The sequence below is a fragment of the Hippopotamus amphibius genome, chromosome 3 (genome assembly GCF_030028045.1).
Source record: "Hippopotamus amphibius kiboko isolate mHipAmp2 chromosome 3, mHipAmp2.hap2, whole genome shotgun sequence".
Taxonomy (NCBI): Eukaryota; Metazoa; Chordata; class Mammalia; order Artiodactyla; family Hippopotamidae; genus Hippopotamus; species Hippopotamus amphibius.
The window spans coordinates 56,251,216-56,266,748 of record NC_080188.1 but is presented as its reverse complement, the minus strand read 5'-3'; the positions used below and the strand labels follow the sequence as shown (position 1 = coordinate 56,266,748).

At 36.2% G+C, this 15,533-nt stretch overlaps 1 protein-coding gene across 4 annotated transcripts in view; it reads left to right on the top strand.

Annotated features, from left to right (window-relative positions):
• Nucleotides 1–15,533, top strand: part of MAPK10 (mitogen-activated protein kinase 10) — a 292,384-nt gene that overhangs the window by 203,009 nt on the left and 73,842 nt on the right. The window lies entirely within an intron of this gene.

Here is a 15,533-nt window from a genome sequence, read left to right as displayed (position 1 = left end):
AACTTTTTATCAGATATTTCCAAATATCTTCAAAACTTACCTATTTTAAAAATAAATTTATTTATTTATTTATTTATTTATTTATTTATTTATTTATTTATTTATTTTATTGGCTGCGTTGAGTCTTCATTGCTGAGTGTGGGCTTTCTCTAGTTGCAGCGAGCCGGGGCTACTCTTTGTTGTGGTGCGCGGGCTTCTCATTGTGGTGGCCTCTCTTGCTGTAGAGCACGGGCTTTAGGTGTGTGGGCTTCAGTAGTTGTGGCGCATGAGTGCAATAGTTGTGGCTCACGGGCTCTAGAGCTCAGGCTCAATAGTTGTGGCACACAGGCTTAGTTGCTCCGCAGCATGTGGTATTTTCCTGGGACAGGAATCGAACCTGTGTCCCCTGTATTGGCAGGCAGATTCTTACCCACTGCATCACCTAGGAAATCCAAAACTTACCTTTTATTATCGATAGTTCAGAAAACATTTTTCAGCTTCACAATTCATATACATGTTTAGAATTGTTGTCAAGTTTGGGAAAAACTCTATTTTATGTATGGTCTGTAACGGTTGAAAAAGTTGTTTACAGACTATCTTCTTGCTTCATATGGTTCAAATATTGTTTCTCCACCACCATCTGCATACCTGCATACTTCCGGTGTCAGGCACTATTCACATTGTGATATAATTTCTGGTCCTGCCACCTCCTGTTACAACATTGGGCACCAGGTAAGCGTGCCCAGTGGTTGCAATATTCTTAGCATGCATGTCTAATCCCAGAAAATTGCAATAATTTAAATATATAAATGACTGTGAAGCCTGTAGTAACCCACTGAACCAAAATAAATTTATTCTTAACTTAATTTCCTGTTAGTCAGGTCCCCAAAATGTCTGCAGCCACTCTGATTCTACATTTTACAAGGGGGAGTTGATGGAAGACAAAGTGGAGTAAAAAGGGACAGTGGTCTTAACTCTAGAAAATTTAAATATAAACAGCATGTGAGTTGCTTTTTTAAAGCATATTATTTGTAAGTTAAAGGAATTGGAGTTGAGATTGAGATCAGAAATATTAGAGGCAAATTTTTGTTGAACTACATGACAAAATTTATCAGTTTGACTTAGTCTTGAACATGTATCTTTTATGGCTATCATAGTCAACTTTATAGTTTCAAAAGTCATTTTAGCTCTGAATCTTCAATAAGATGAATATGTTTGGCTAGATGCATTTCCTAATACAAAAAGAATGTGTTCTGTTTGAGTTTTCTGTTCAACAGTCAACAAAGAGCAACATAAAATCATTGCAAGAATAACTGCTATACGATAATATTTTAACTCAACATGCAGCAGCAATAAAATTAAAGAATTGTATCCAAGTTTTAGCTAAGTATGAAGGATTACATAAATTGCTTAACTCATTATTTCAGAACTTTATTGGAACAGTATATTATCATCTGACTAAGGCAGAACAAAAATGAGGTGACCCCTGGAATTAAGTTCTAGGTTGGTATTTCATTGAGTTCATATTTGATAACCCCTTTCTAATCTGGCACACTTCAATTTATTTCATTACTCATTAAATATTGTCAGCTGTGTTTTTCAAGACAGTATTTCAAACTCTTATTTTCTAATTTAAATATGGTATTTTGATAGTTGGTGTCAGCATTCATGTAAAATGCTATTTGCATTGTCTCATAAATAACATGATTTAAAAATAGTGGCAAGGAGAACATTTTTTAACATTAACACTTTACATTAGTTACTGACTTATACACAGGATTTATGCTGAAACAATTGACTGATTGCATTTTTGGCACAACATGCTGCCAATAATTTGATCACAAACTCACGGGACCTCTTTTCTTTTCCCTTTCTCATTTTCTACCTTGAAACTGCAATAAAGCTATAGTTTATGATATAAACAGGGGAAAATTATAGTTCTTGTTTTAAAAATACAACAACTAGTACAGATGCTAAGATAAATTCCTAGCTAAGTAGATATTTCCCTAACTGTTCTTTTCAAAACTGATATATTAGTTTTGACATGCAATCTGGGTTTTATTAAATCCTCAAATTCAATGCCGCATCTGCAGTGATAATTTTCCATGTTTATTATTTTCTATATTTCTCCTTGACTCTTGAACTTACTGAATGCCTGTTAGCTACATAATAAAAACTAAACAAGAAAAACTACCCACAAGATCTTGTTTATATATGTTTTCAATGATAAAAACAAAGCTAAATTAACTACTTCAATTGAAAATTTTGTTTCTAGAGTGAGTGATACATTTGATACTAGCACCCTATTTCCAATTCCACAAGGACCTACAATCTATGATTTTCCATCATTTCTCTGTTCCTGACCACTCTCATGTACTCATTTTCCTCCTTACATAGTCTAGATATTGTGTCTCATATTATAATCTATCCCATATATAAACTCTCAGTTATCTTCTCTTCCTTCCTGGCAAAACTCAAATGCTGGTTAAATCTAACTCCTCCCCACTAAGACAGATAAATGTGGCTGGAGAAAAACATTTAGTCATGTTGACTGTTTGCTCCTAAATTCAAAACCAAAAGATTAAGTGGGACTTTATTACTGCCCAGAATCTCTAGCCCATTACATTTCTACCAACCTAGGTGACAATTTTATCCCTTCACTCTGCCCTCAAAACAACCTTTCCTGCATCCTTTCTCTCAGCTGATGATCTTGCTTCCTATTTCACTGCAAAACTAAAAGCCAACAGAAATGAACAGTCTCTTCCCCACCACCATCTCTACCTATGTACTGGCATCTAAACCCATTTAGGCTACGTTTCTGGCTGATGCTGTGCAGTGTTTTATCCTGTATAAACTAATCCCGACACTTGCAACTAGATCCTACACCATTTTATCACCTCTAGCAATTATCCTCTTTGTCATCCTCCATATTTCCTTAAAACTAGACTTTTCCATTAGTCTAGTATTTTTTTCTCTCATTTTTGAGCTAATATTTCAGTTTATGTTTTATTCCTTTATTAGGTTATCCCCAATATGTCACAGTTCTTTGAGTATAAGAAACTTAACTTGTACTTTTTTGTATATATCACAATAAATATTAGCAAATTTTTGCTTACTTTTGTAACATGTGACATGATCTAGTAAAATTTAACCTGCTTCTATGAAGTTTTTTATTTTATTCCAATAAATGTATCCAATAAGTAAAAATAGGGACATAATAGAAGATCAGTACATTTCTACTGAGTGAATAAAGAGATAGCCATGTAACAGTCTTAAATGAACTCTATTTTCAAAACAGTATTAGTTCAAATTAAAAAGAAATGTTGCAATGGAATTCCATTTCCTTATAGTATTTAGCCAAAGGACAGAGAGAGGTATTATATTTATAATCTTAGAGGAAGTAGAATTTGTGTTCATGTGGTTTCATCTCTATGTTAATTATGGTGTCCCAGAATAGACGATTAATAAAAATACATATGCATGTGTGCATACACACACACACACACACACACACATGCTTCACAATGCTTTAATCTTTACCAGTGACACAGAAAGAACCTTTGTGAGAAGAGAATTTTTATTATTGTTAAAGTGAGTGTTGTGCATTCTGACCTTTCTCTAAACTCAGACTGCATCACAGAAGAGTACATAAATAAATCTCTTTTCCACTTTGGTGCTTATGAGCATTGGGTGCCTTGGGTTCCTAATTGGAGCACACATAAAACCACAAAAGCAGGATGCAGTGGGAGGGCTGTTAACACTGGCTGGTCAGGAAACCCATTTGGAGGTCAGTAAACAGGTTGTTAATGATACCAACCAACAGGAAGATGGGGGAGAGTGCAAGAGGCAGGCATGCATTTAGAAGTAAAATCAATACTTGTATTTGACCGGTGTGGTTCTTTTTAGATAGTCGTGCACAAGAAATTCCAATGTATAGTCTCAAAGTGCCAATTTCGTATCACTGTTTAAAAGTCTTAAGAAGATAGGTTTTGTGAGAAGAATATTATATAGAACAAATCTTTGCTGAATAATCTTCGTGTTAGCTTAAAACAAACAAAAAACAACTAACACCTGAAGAATTTACCAGCCATTTATCTGGTTTTACCATGTCTGTCAAAGAAATTATCTAATAAAAAAAATCTGTGATTTTTTTTAATGCTTTACTATGTTTCCTGGAAGCTCAATTTTTGTTTCTTTTCTAAACGCAAGGAGTAAAGCTTTAACTGGAGAGCATTCTATCCCCAGATCACTCAGGTACTAATTATCTCATGAGAAGTTATTTAACCACTCTGTGCCTCAGTTTCCTTAGCTCTACAAGTTTGTCAATTTTCTGTAAAAATACAGCATTAGCTAATAATATCTGTCCAGACAATAAATACAAAATTTGGTTATTATCATGAAGTGATTTTTCTATTATCAACTCTTTCAATTATCTAAATAAATATTAACTATTTGTTGAGTGTATAAATGAATGAAGATGAATTAACTGTGAAATAAGAATCAGAAAGTCTGCCATCTTAGTGGAATGTCTCTCAGATATTTGTAATTTTGGCTTTAATAATAGAGATAATAAAGAAAATGTAGAAAATTCTAATATTAAAAACTAGAGAAAAATTAAGAGATCTCACACCATCACAGTCATATGATATGTTACATTTTAATTTTGAAATGTGTGCTGTACTCCTATATATTTATAATAAAGATGTCAAACTTTTATTTTGAAATAATTTTAAACTTGTGGAAAAGTTGCAATAATAGTAAAAATAACTATAGCAAGATCATAATAATACTTATTTCATATATTTTGGTGAGGATCAAATGAGTATATAGAAAGTATTAAGAACTTTAGAAGAAAATGAATTGGGAGAAAAAACTGCTTGGAACTGATAAGTACCAGTCGTTATTATTAAGCTTCAGTTTTGTCACCTGAACGATGGCAATAATAAGAGTGCCTGTCTTATAAGATTATTGCATGCATAAAACTTAGCAACCCAAGATTTTTCCTGCCTAAGTTAATGACAACCTGTGCTATATAAATAATGAAATTTCTTGTTGGAAGAAACCCAATCCCAGTGTCTATGATTACTTGAATAACAACACAAGAAAATCAAAATTGCCTATGCATAGTTTTTTTTTTTTTGACCTAGAGTTAACAATTATATTAAGTCTTCACATTTTGGGTTTACCTCGGCTTCACATCAGTAGCTATCAATGTGAGGATGAATCTAGTTGATCTTTCCTAAAGTGAATCTGCTAAATTATTTTCTATTAGGAAAACATTTACTGGTGGAAGAAACTACAGTCACATTATTGTTGTCTAGAAATACTAACAAAATTTTGGTGAAAAGAAAACCACCTGTTTGTTAATCTCCCATTTTTCAAACTGGAGTCTTTTTGCTTCAGGGTAAGGGCTGGATGGGAAAGGGTGCTGGTGCAGCAAGCAAGGAACACTCGAAGCCCACGATAAATATGGCAGGTCTGCCTGGAACTCCAGTTTCATGTGAAGACTGAAGTATTGATGGGGAAATGAAATTTTATATTAAAACAAATATGGATATATATGGAATTAAAATACAAATTTTACATGAATTTTAACAATGAACCATATGACTTCAAAAATACGCTATTTAACCCATGTTTGTAGAAATCTGAGACCTATAATCACTTTGCTCTACCATTAGGAGTATTTCAATAACTGATTAGTTTACTTGTTTAAAAATACTTATTTAGGGCCAACTAGATGCCAGACACTACTACACTCTCAATGCAAACGAAAGTGAATGAGTCTCATTGCAGCATTATTTACAATAGCTAAGACATGAAGGCATCCTAAGTGTCCACTGATGGATGAATTGATAGAGAAAATATGATATATATATACATATAAAATGGAATATTATTCAGCCTTAAAAAATAAGAGAATCCTGCCATTTGTGTCCTTGAGGGCGTGATGCTAAGTAAAATAAGTCAGAGAAAGATAAATACCATATGATCACATTTATATGTGGAATCTGAAAAAAATAAAACTCATAGATATAGAAACACATTGGCGGTTGCCAGAGGCAGGGCTAGGAGTGGGAAGAGGGATGGTTGAAGGTGGTCGGAAGGATAAACTTCCTTTTATAAGATAAATAAGTCCTGGGGATGTAATGCACAGCATGGTAACTATAGTTAGCAATACTGTATTGTATATTTGAAAGGTGCTAAGAGAATAAGTCTTAAAACTTCTCATTATAAGAAAAGTTTGTAACTAAGTAAGGTGATGAAATGAATGTTAGCTAAACTTATTGCGGTAATGATTTTGCAATATATTACACATATCAAATAATTTTGTTGTGCACTTTAGACTAGTACAATGTTATATGTCAATTATATCACAATAAAACTGCGGCGGGGGGGAGGTGATCAAGACACGTGGTTCCTCCCCTCATTGAACTTACAATCAGGCAGTGTGGCTGGTTTTTTTAAGCTAAGCCAACAATTTTTGTAACAATTTATGAGGTTCTATTAGTTATTTTATTAATGCTGTGTTACTTCAAGACATTTTCTTGACAAGCACTAAAAATGAGCAGGATTCTCAGACACAAAATAATGTGCTGTGGATAGCCCAATTCAGATAGGATGAGACTCTGAGGATGGCGAGGTGCAGACTGTTGAGGAGAAGGAGTTAATGTCCGGAGACCATTTAAGGAGCAGTCTCTGTCGTACATGTAGCTCACGGCAGTGGAAGTGGAGTTAGAGTTAAGTGGATTAATTTGAAAATTTACATTGGAAGAAAATACAGACCTTCATGAATTGGACATGGGGAGGAGATGAGAAGAGAAAAATCAAGATAATTTCTACACCTGAATAAATAATGTTTAAGTGAGAAACAAGTTGAGAGGGAAATCAGAGGTTTATTCAGTTACAGGCATATTAATTTTCAGATAATTCTGAGACATCCAGTTAGGGGTGGTCAGTAGATAACTGTATATGTGAGTCAGGAGCTTTGCGAAAGACATCTTAGCCGGATAATATCTTGGCGTCTTGAGTAACACAGCATTAAGTTAAAATATGCTGTTTCATTTATTTGAATCTTGTCCTTAGCTTATGTAACGCCACTTTCCTAACACATTTAAAGCTCTGGACATAAACATCTAGCAATAGCAAATATAATTCCATGCAACAAACCTATAGGGGATACAGAGCTAAATCCTTCTGGATTTCGACCACTAAGGAGCACAGCAACTCTGGGGATAGCAAAAAATGTAATACAAGGTGATTGATGATAAGGGTACTGTAATGATCATACAGACAAACTGTTGCAGATATAGAATTCAATTTCATGAGTATCAGCCCAAATACGGGAGTCAGGGAGGTGAATTAAAAACGATAAATAGTAGACAAAGAGGAACAGAGCAGCAACAAAAGAAGGAAATCCAGGGGCCGTAAATAATAGCTGATACACATTTTCAGAGGCAAGAGGCGCTGGGGGTCATCCATCGTTAGCGGAGCTGCCCCAGTCGTCAGGCCAATGGACGGCAGTCATCAAGGCAGAAGCGCTGTGCTGGGGCAGGCACGGAGGCAGAGAGAGTGGGCCCGTGGGCTGGGCAATGAAGCTTACTCCTGTCATGACTATGTCCTGTGCGCGGGAACCATTTGCAATTCCTGTGGCTCACTTAATGGATCTCATTAATTTGGCAGGTGTCAACCTCTGAGCCAAAGGAACATCTTACTGTCTTTAGCGCCGTTAATTTTGGACATAGCACATTTTTACTACATGGCGAATTTGAGAGTTGCCATTTCAGAATAGAGTTACTTGTACAAATAAAGTGCCTGATACACTTCCACTCCTTAGCTAACTCTGACGTCATCCAGGTTCTGATACTCACCTAACCTTTATGTGGATTTATAAGGAAAATCTTATTAAAATGAAACTATTAAATAGAAATCAGGCTTTGAATTTTTTTTACCAGGAAATGGCCGAAGGTAAGAGTGTAGCAATCACCCAGGAAGAGCAGTTCTTTGCTTCTGCCTCTTCCATCTTGTGGAAACAATGTGCAAAACCTCTTCAACAAGAAGCACAGTGGTTGCCAGCAGCAGGAACCATATCATTTATGTCTAAGCTGGGAAAATTTGACAGTGAAAGGGCACACTGAAATACATTGGTGGGTGTCAAAATAGTGCTATTGAAACTTGTTTTACTTAAAAGAATACAAATACAAATAAAATTTTAAACTGTATTTATATTGATTACCTAAATATTAAAAATATAAGAAGAATGATTATTCTTCATATATCTTTATGTATTTTAATCAACTGAAACTTCCTAGCCCTGTTTATAATACAGTTTCACTGTATTTTTCTGAAGAAGACTTTTTTCAATGTGATTTTATTGTTTGATTTGTTCAATTCCTTTCTTGCTTCAGTTCCTTCCACCACATTTCAGTGTGCTTTTATTTGCAAGTATTATTTGTTTATAATAATAGCTATTCCCTAAAATTTCAAGACTTGAAGTGTTGGGATGCTCCATTTACTGAATACTATGGTTAAAGATTTCTAAGTGATTTTGGAAAAAAAATCTGAAATTTAGGGTTTATTTACAAAAAAGTTGTTCCTCAATCAGAATTATAAGGGGTGCCAAGAAATGCCAACTGCCTTGCTGAAGCATCTTTATTTTTTTTGATTCAACATCAGCTTTGTCTCCAAAATTTTGTAATGAAGTTATTCTAATTATGTATATATTCTATTTGCAGATCTTGGCACATACAAATTCTATTTTGATTTGTAGAATATTGCAGTTTGCTTGGACTCAATGTGAATTATTTTTGCATCACAACCTATAGAAACTATAGAAAATCAAACTATACTATAGTTTAGTATAGTTTCTACTATACTATATAAAATCTAGCTATTACTGAAAAGTTCTGATTTTATATTTGAAGCATTTGATATAAAGCAGGTAAAATGATTCGGTAAAATGATATAAAGCAGACATAATTTAAATGCTTTCAAAATTATTTTTCTGCTAATGGAGGCAACACATTAACAAGCCGTTGCTTAACTTTTTGTACATATCCATAAAACCCCTTGGGATAGAAAATAAGTAAAATTAATTTAGAAGAACAGTCATTTGATCTAAATGAAAAGTCATGGTTCAAATGCATTTTTTGTAGGTTCATGTGTTAAATTATTGTCTTTGGGCATGGTCTTAAATTAATTGCTAATTTTGAAATAGATAATGATGTTCCTTTAGGAGAATTATTTTCTGGTTTTCATTAGTCATGCCTAAGAAAACATGAGAAATAGTATAGCATGCTATTACTATCATATATATATATTTATACACACACACTCTATATTACTACAGTATACTATACTATATATACTATATTATATATACTATAATAGTATATATATATAGCTTATAGTATTTTAATTAAATATACAGTCTCAATTTTATTTATTTTTTATTTCAAAGTTAAAAAAGCTTTACTAAACACTAAAAAGTAATAATTATAGGTTTATGCCACACAAATGGCAACATCAGTGTAGCAAGAATATTCTGACTACTTTCTATATCCTCACTATATGCTTTACAGCAGGCTGACCAGCCTCTGTACTCTCATATATTTTGTATCAAGCTAAACTGTAATTTCCCAGGTTTCCTACTTAGCCTATCAAATAGCAGCCTGGCAGCTTTGTGGATTTTGTGGGTTAAATCATGAGCTGGATCATACATGGATGGTGTACTACATGGTCACTAAGGGCAGCAGGGTGACCATGAGAAAACTTGTCACAAAGATAAAAGAAGATCAAGTGAGGCGGCACCTACTTGCACCCTATCACTCCATCTCACTGAGATGAAGAAATCCCTTTTTGGGAGCTTTCAATTCTTCTCCAATGCCATCAACCCAATTTCTAAGAATATGGTTGCATTGTGCTTAGGTTAACCATATTCTTTACTATCATCTATTTTCTGTGCTGATGAGTTTCTCTAGTCCCACATTCGTCATCCATGTGGTAAGTCTTTGCATGATTTCCCCTGACACCAGTTTGCTGAAGGGCTGTAGAGTACTAGTTCAATTTCTAGTGTTTGGAAGAGTTGCTACTTTTGGTACTATCTTTCAGGGCTTGGCTTCTGAGCCCCTTGCTACCCCTGCTTCAGCTCTGTTATTCATCAAGTGCAAAGTGGTTTTGATTAGAATGTATATAACTAGGCTTGGTCACCTAGGTTCGTTTGTTGCATAGGTGAAATGGTTTTCTTGGTATTGAGCTCTGAGCCCAGCCACCTTCATCCACAATGGGACCCTACCTTTTGCTTAGAAAAAGATCCGGGCAAACTCCACAGCTTATTGCTGTATTTGGCCATGAGTTACTGCTGGTCAAATGTGGCTTTATCCAGAAAATACACTTTGAGATGGTGATCATATGCAGGAGATTTATTAGGGAGTGCTTTGGGGGTTTACAGCTGTGGAAAGGAAGGGAAGGAGGCAAAGGCAGAAGTTCAGCTGCAGTGAAATCTCAATGGACACCTCAGCTGACTCTCGGGTATTTTGAAGAGGGAATGAGCCTTCCTAGCTGTCCTGAGTTAGGGTGAACTGGCAGCCTTTCATAATCCCAGGTTTATTAGTCTCTGATTGAAGTCTGCCCAGGAAGAGTGTCACTTTGGTTAGACAGCTCTTTTCAGCTGAGGCTGTAACCAAAGGGGGCTAAGAGCCTTGGGGCTGTGTGCCAGCAGCATTCCCAGCAGCTGGGATAAAAAGTCCTTTATTCCTGAAGGGGAATCTTAGCAGCGCATCACAGCACCTACACTTCCCTTTGATGCACTAATGGATTTCTGTTATTAGCTTTTTTTTTCAACATGCTTAGGAACAATTTGCAGAAAATCAGAAGCCAAAAGTGCCTAGGGCTCATGAGAGTTATAATGTATTCCTGAAACTGGGATATGCCTACTTCTAGACTTTCCGTTGTATGACATAATGAATAACTTTAATAGTAAAGTCACTATTAGTCATAATTCTATTACTTGTAATCAAAAGTATCTCTAACAAAATATAACCAAATTGGTGTAGCCAAGCAATTCAATGACAAATTAATCAAGCAAAAAAATTAACTGTTGTGTTTTGATAAGGGGATTAGGGAAGGCCTCTACTGAGGAGATGGTATGTAGGCTGAAACCTGAATTACAAGATGGAGTCAGGCAAGTGGGGATGTGGGAAGAGCATGCCTGGCAGAAAGAAAATGCAAACGCCCTGAGGCAGAGGTGATTTTGTAGGTTGGCCAACGTGTGGTGGAGTCAGTGTCTTGATAGCATGTCTAGGGACCATCATGTTTGGGCATGAAGGTGAGATGTTGGAGGGCACTGGGTAGAGATTTTTTGACCATTTTCGATTAAAGTCCAGGCCTTTGGTAAAGGTCAAAGTGATAACATGGGAACATAGGAAAAGAGCAGTGAACGGTCAGCATATATTCCAGGACAGCATTTGGCTTGCCCAGCTATGGCTTAAGATGTTTAAGATGCTCTAATGATAAGGTTTTTTAATTTTTATTTTTTAAGACATAAAGTTCTTCTCATAATGCCTAGGGATTTTTTGGTTTATTTTTTTAATTTTTAATTTTTTTGCCCACAAACACGTTAATATTGATGAAGAACATTTTAAATGTGATAGGGAAGGAGAACAAGAGAGATTATCAATTAAAAGATTATGACTTAGGAAGAAGAAATCTTTGCAAGAGGTTGTCTGCAATTTCCAGCAGGAAAAAAATCAAAACAGCTGATTTTATGTTGAAAATAAGACTTGTCTACAGGGAGGGGTGTGTGTGTGTATATAAATACATTCAAGGAGGTAAACAGCTTTATTACATCATAAAACTGGATTAAATGACAGGAGCATCACAACAGAAGGCTGTATCTTCCTTTTATGAATAAACCTGGTAGAAGTGGAGGTGAGTTAGTACTGTATGTCAAGAAATTGCTAGAAAATTGTCAGCAGAATTGCTGGAAAGTTGCTAGAAGTTGCTGGGAAAACGTCATAAAGATTTATCTCTTTTTTCACCTTCATTAAAAAAAAAGAAAAACCACCAAAAGAAATAAAGTAAGATTCTGTAGAACAAGATTCAAAAAAAGGACTTAAGAATAACAAAAACCTTTCAGACATTAATTCATGACTATGCAGCAACCAGTGATGCCAATTTGCAGATGTATTTGCTAAACTGCTGCCAGTAATCACTGAGGAATTATAGAAAATGGGAAAGATTGTGGTGTCAGCGAGGGTTCATGGCAGGAGACAGAAACATTATAAGTAGCCAAAGATGTAATACGGTAAATTGGGTGCTTGCAAAATCATTGGAAGGCCTGGAGAAGTGGGCTCTAGTCTGGGCTTCCTGGAAGGACGCCCAGACATGAGAGAGATGAATCAGCATGGGAGCTCTGACCTCTGAGAATATCCTAGAAAAGCTGAGCTTCCAGAATACACGACTGTAAGCGAGATGTGACGATCACAGAGCTGGAACTGTGCGCTCCTTATTACCATCACTGCCACCCCATCGTGCTGGAGACTGCGCCCTGGGGACCTCAGCTGCCTCTGCTTCAAACCATCTTCCTACCCAGCCGTCTGGACAATGACATGAACCACCGCCTCCGAAGAAAATGTCACCTCTTCCTGAGAGACCCTGCTTGCTAACTACGAACGTTCGAAGATCACCATCCTCACTTTTGCCTTATGAATCTCCCATGGTTGCATCTGCCTGGCAGGACCATATTGGAATCCAGAGTACCAGCTGCAAAAGCATCTGGGAATTGTATGTGTGTCTCTCCAGTCTCTTCAGTACAGGATGGCGTGTTACAAGGGGGTAAATGAACATTCAGTGAGCTAAACCACCATATTCCATGCAACTGTAGACAGGCAAACGTTATTTCTTTAGGAGGAAGGAGGTTATAAGAGACACCTGCTGAACTTTGACATTTGTCCTAGTATTGGTCAGAAAAGATACCCCGTGAGTCATTAAGAAAGGGTGTAGTGATCATGGGAATAGAGGTTTCATTAAAAACAAATCACACCAAATAGCATATTAAAGTGGTAGGTAATAGAACTATATGTATGTATACATATGGCTATATGTATCTGGATTTTAACAAGGCTTTTGTCTCAGTCTTTTATATCGTGGGACAAACTTATGAAATGTGGTCAAGATAGTGGTATAGTTGAATGGATTTGTAATTAGTAGAAATATTAAAAACTGCTGATTAGTAGGTACATGTCCAGTTATAGCACATAAATATAATACATATATTTTATCCTGCCCTGCATTACACAATGACTCCAGCAAGGACACTGACTTCAAAAATAGTAAGTCAGTCCACTCGAGGGAGGGTGGGCGGGGAGTTGAGGGAGGGAGGGAATACGGGGATATGTGTATAAAAACAGATGATTGAACTTGGTGTACCCCCCAAAAAAATAATAAATAAATAAATAAAATAAAAAAAATAGTAACAGTCATTATTTATTGAGTGCACACTCTAGGTGAGGTGCTACCTCATTTACTCGTTACCACAATCTTATCAGCTTGTTATTATCTCCATTTTTAAGTATGAGGAAATTGATGCCAGAAAGTGTAAGTGGCTTGCTCACAGCTTCACATCTAGTAAGCAGGAGTGCTGAGATTCAGACTTAGAACTGCTTTAAGAAAAATGTACCAGAAGGAGAGAGAATATCACAACATTTCTAGGAGAAACTGGCCAGAACCTGCAAAGATCCCTGGAGGGCGGCATTTTCTCAGTCATCCCCCATGGGCCTACTGTCCTGCAGTATCTGTTCGGTATCTCAGGGACTCAAACTCACAATGACAAGCCGCACTAAAGGCTCACACATGAAACCAGATGCTGATTTATTAAATTACAAGAAATGTAATAGTCAAGCTAACCAAATATGAACAGAATTCTTGCATGCAGAATTCTGAAGGAGAGCCTGATGGGCAGAATTTTGACTGCAGAGGATAGAATCAGCCCAAGGAGACACAGATCAGATTGCTAACTGGCTGAATTCTCTGACAGTCACAGTAGGGATGTCCACTTGGCTGACTGGATCCCTGGACCTGAGAAGGCACTTTCTTATTTCACCAGGTGATACCAGAATTTGCTTCTCTGACTCCATCTTAGGCCCACATGACTAACTGCTATTTTTTCTTTAGATATTTTAATCACTTGACCTAAGTTGTTTTGGCTTAAAATTGAATCTTTCTCTTTAAGGTGACGGTTCTGATCAGTTTCCTGCTGATACAATTTCTTAGTTTCGGAAAGAAGTTTAATTCCTGTATTTCCAAATTCACTGTTGCCCTTGTACACTACCTATCAGATGTAGGCCCATTTGGCTCTTTACTTGTGCTGACATTGATGGGTTAACAAGAACAAACACAAGAATAGAAGTACCAGTGCTGAAATACAGAGTTGAATAGCAGCACAAGTTTTTAAAAAGACAGTATTTCTAATTAGCATAGGTTCACTGTGGATCAACAGTGTGTGATGCATTTATCAAAGGAACCACGACAGACTTAGCTGTATTAACTGTGTCAACAGAATGAATGAGCAAGTGAATAATGAAGGAGTTGATAGCCTTTCCCTAGTCTTCACTGACACTCCACGCTTAGAGTAACAATGTCATTTTCAGAGGATATCAACAGACTGGAATATATTCAGAGGGAACTCACCAGATGGGACTAGGACTTGAAATCACACTCTGACAAATGGTGGTAGGACATTGATGATATTTAGCTTAAGAAAGAAAAGACTTAGGGGGGAAATAAGAAAAGCTGTGAGTTATTGAGTGCTTAGTGAATGCTTATAAAGCAGGCCAGATGTTGTGGAAGGTTCTTTAATGGATTTCAAACATTACGGGTCCATCATGATGAAATGGGAGCACTTTATTTTGAGTTGCCCTGGATGGCAGCGCTGATAGTAGTTGATAGAAATCACAGAGAAACAACTCTGTTTATTAGAATGATGACATTTTTAACTCTCAAAGCTGTACAACAACAGAATGAGCTGCCTTTATATAAAGGGATCCAGGTTTTTGAAGATGCTCAAGCAGAGACTGGACAAAATTTGATGGAGATATTTTAGAGAGGAATAAGTATTATGTGGAGGCTTGGACGAGATGCACTCTAAGACTTTGTCCAAACTTTTCTTGTGATTCTATCTCTATCTTGCAATATAGCAATCCTTTTCTTTATCTTTCAGTTTAGTGGCATGAGCCCTAGATGGTTAATGTCACTTCAGTTCAATAGATCAGCAGGATACAGGTTGCTGTCTTCCTTCCTGCAACTATGACAAAATCCAGGACAACACAAATTTGCAGAGATGGAAAAAACTTTGTGAGTGGGTTCATTGGGTATAATATTAACAAGAAGAGACTAACATTCATTTGATCCCTATACCCATGTATTCTGAGTATGGCAGAAACATAAAGCATGGTAAATTATTCTCAAATGGTTTGAAAGCTTCAAATGTTAGTAGCATTCATTTCTGTCTTTGTATTTAAATGCAGTTATTTATGCTTCTGAAATCCTCTCTGATT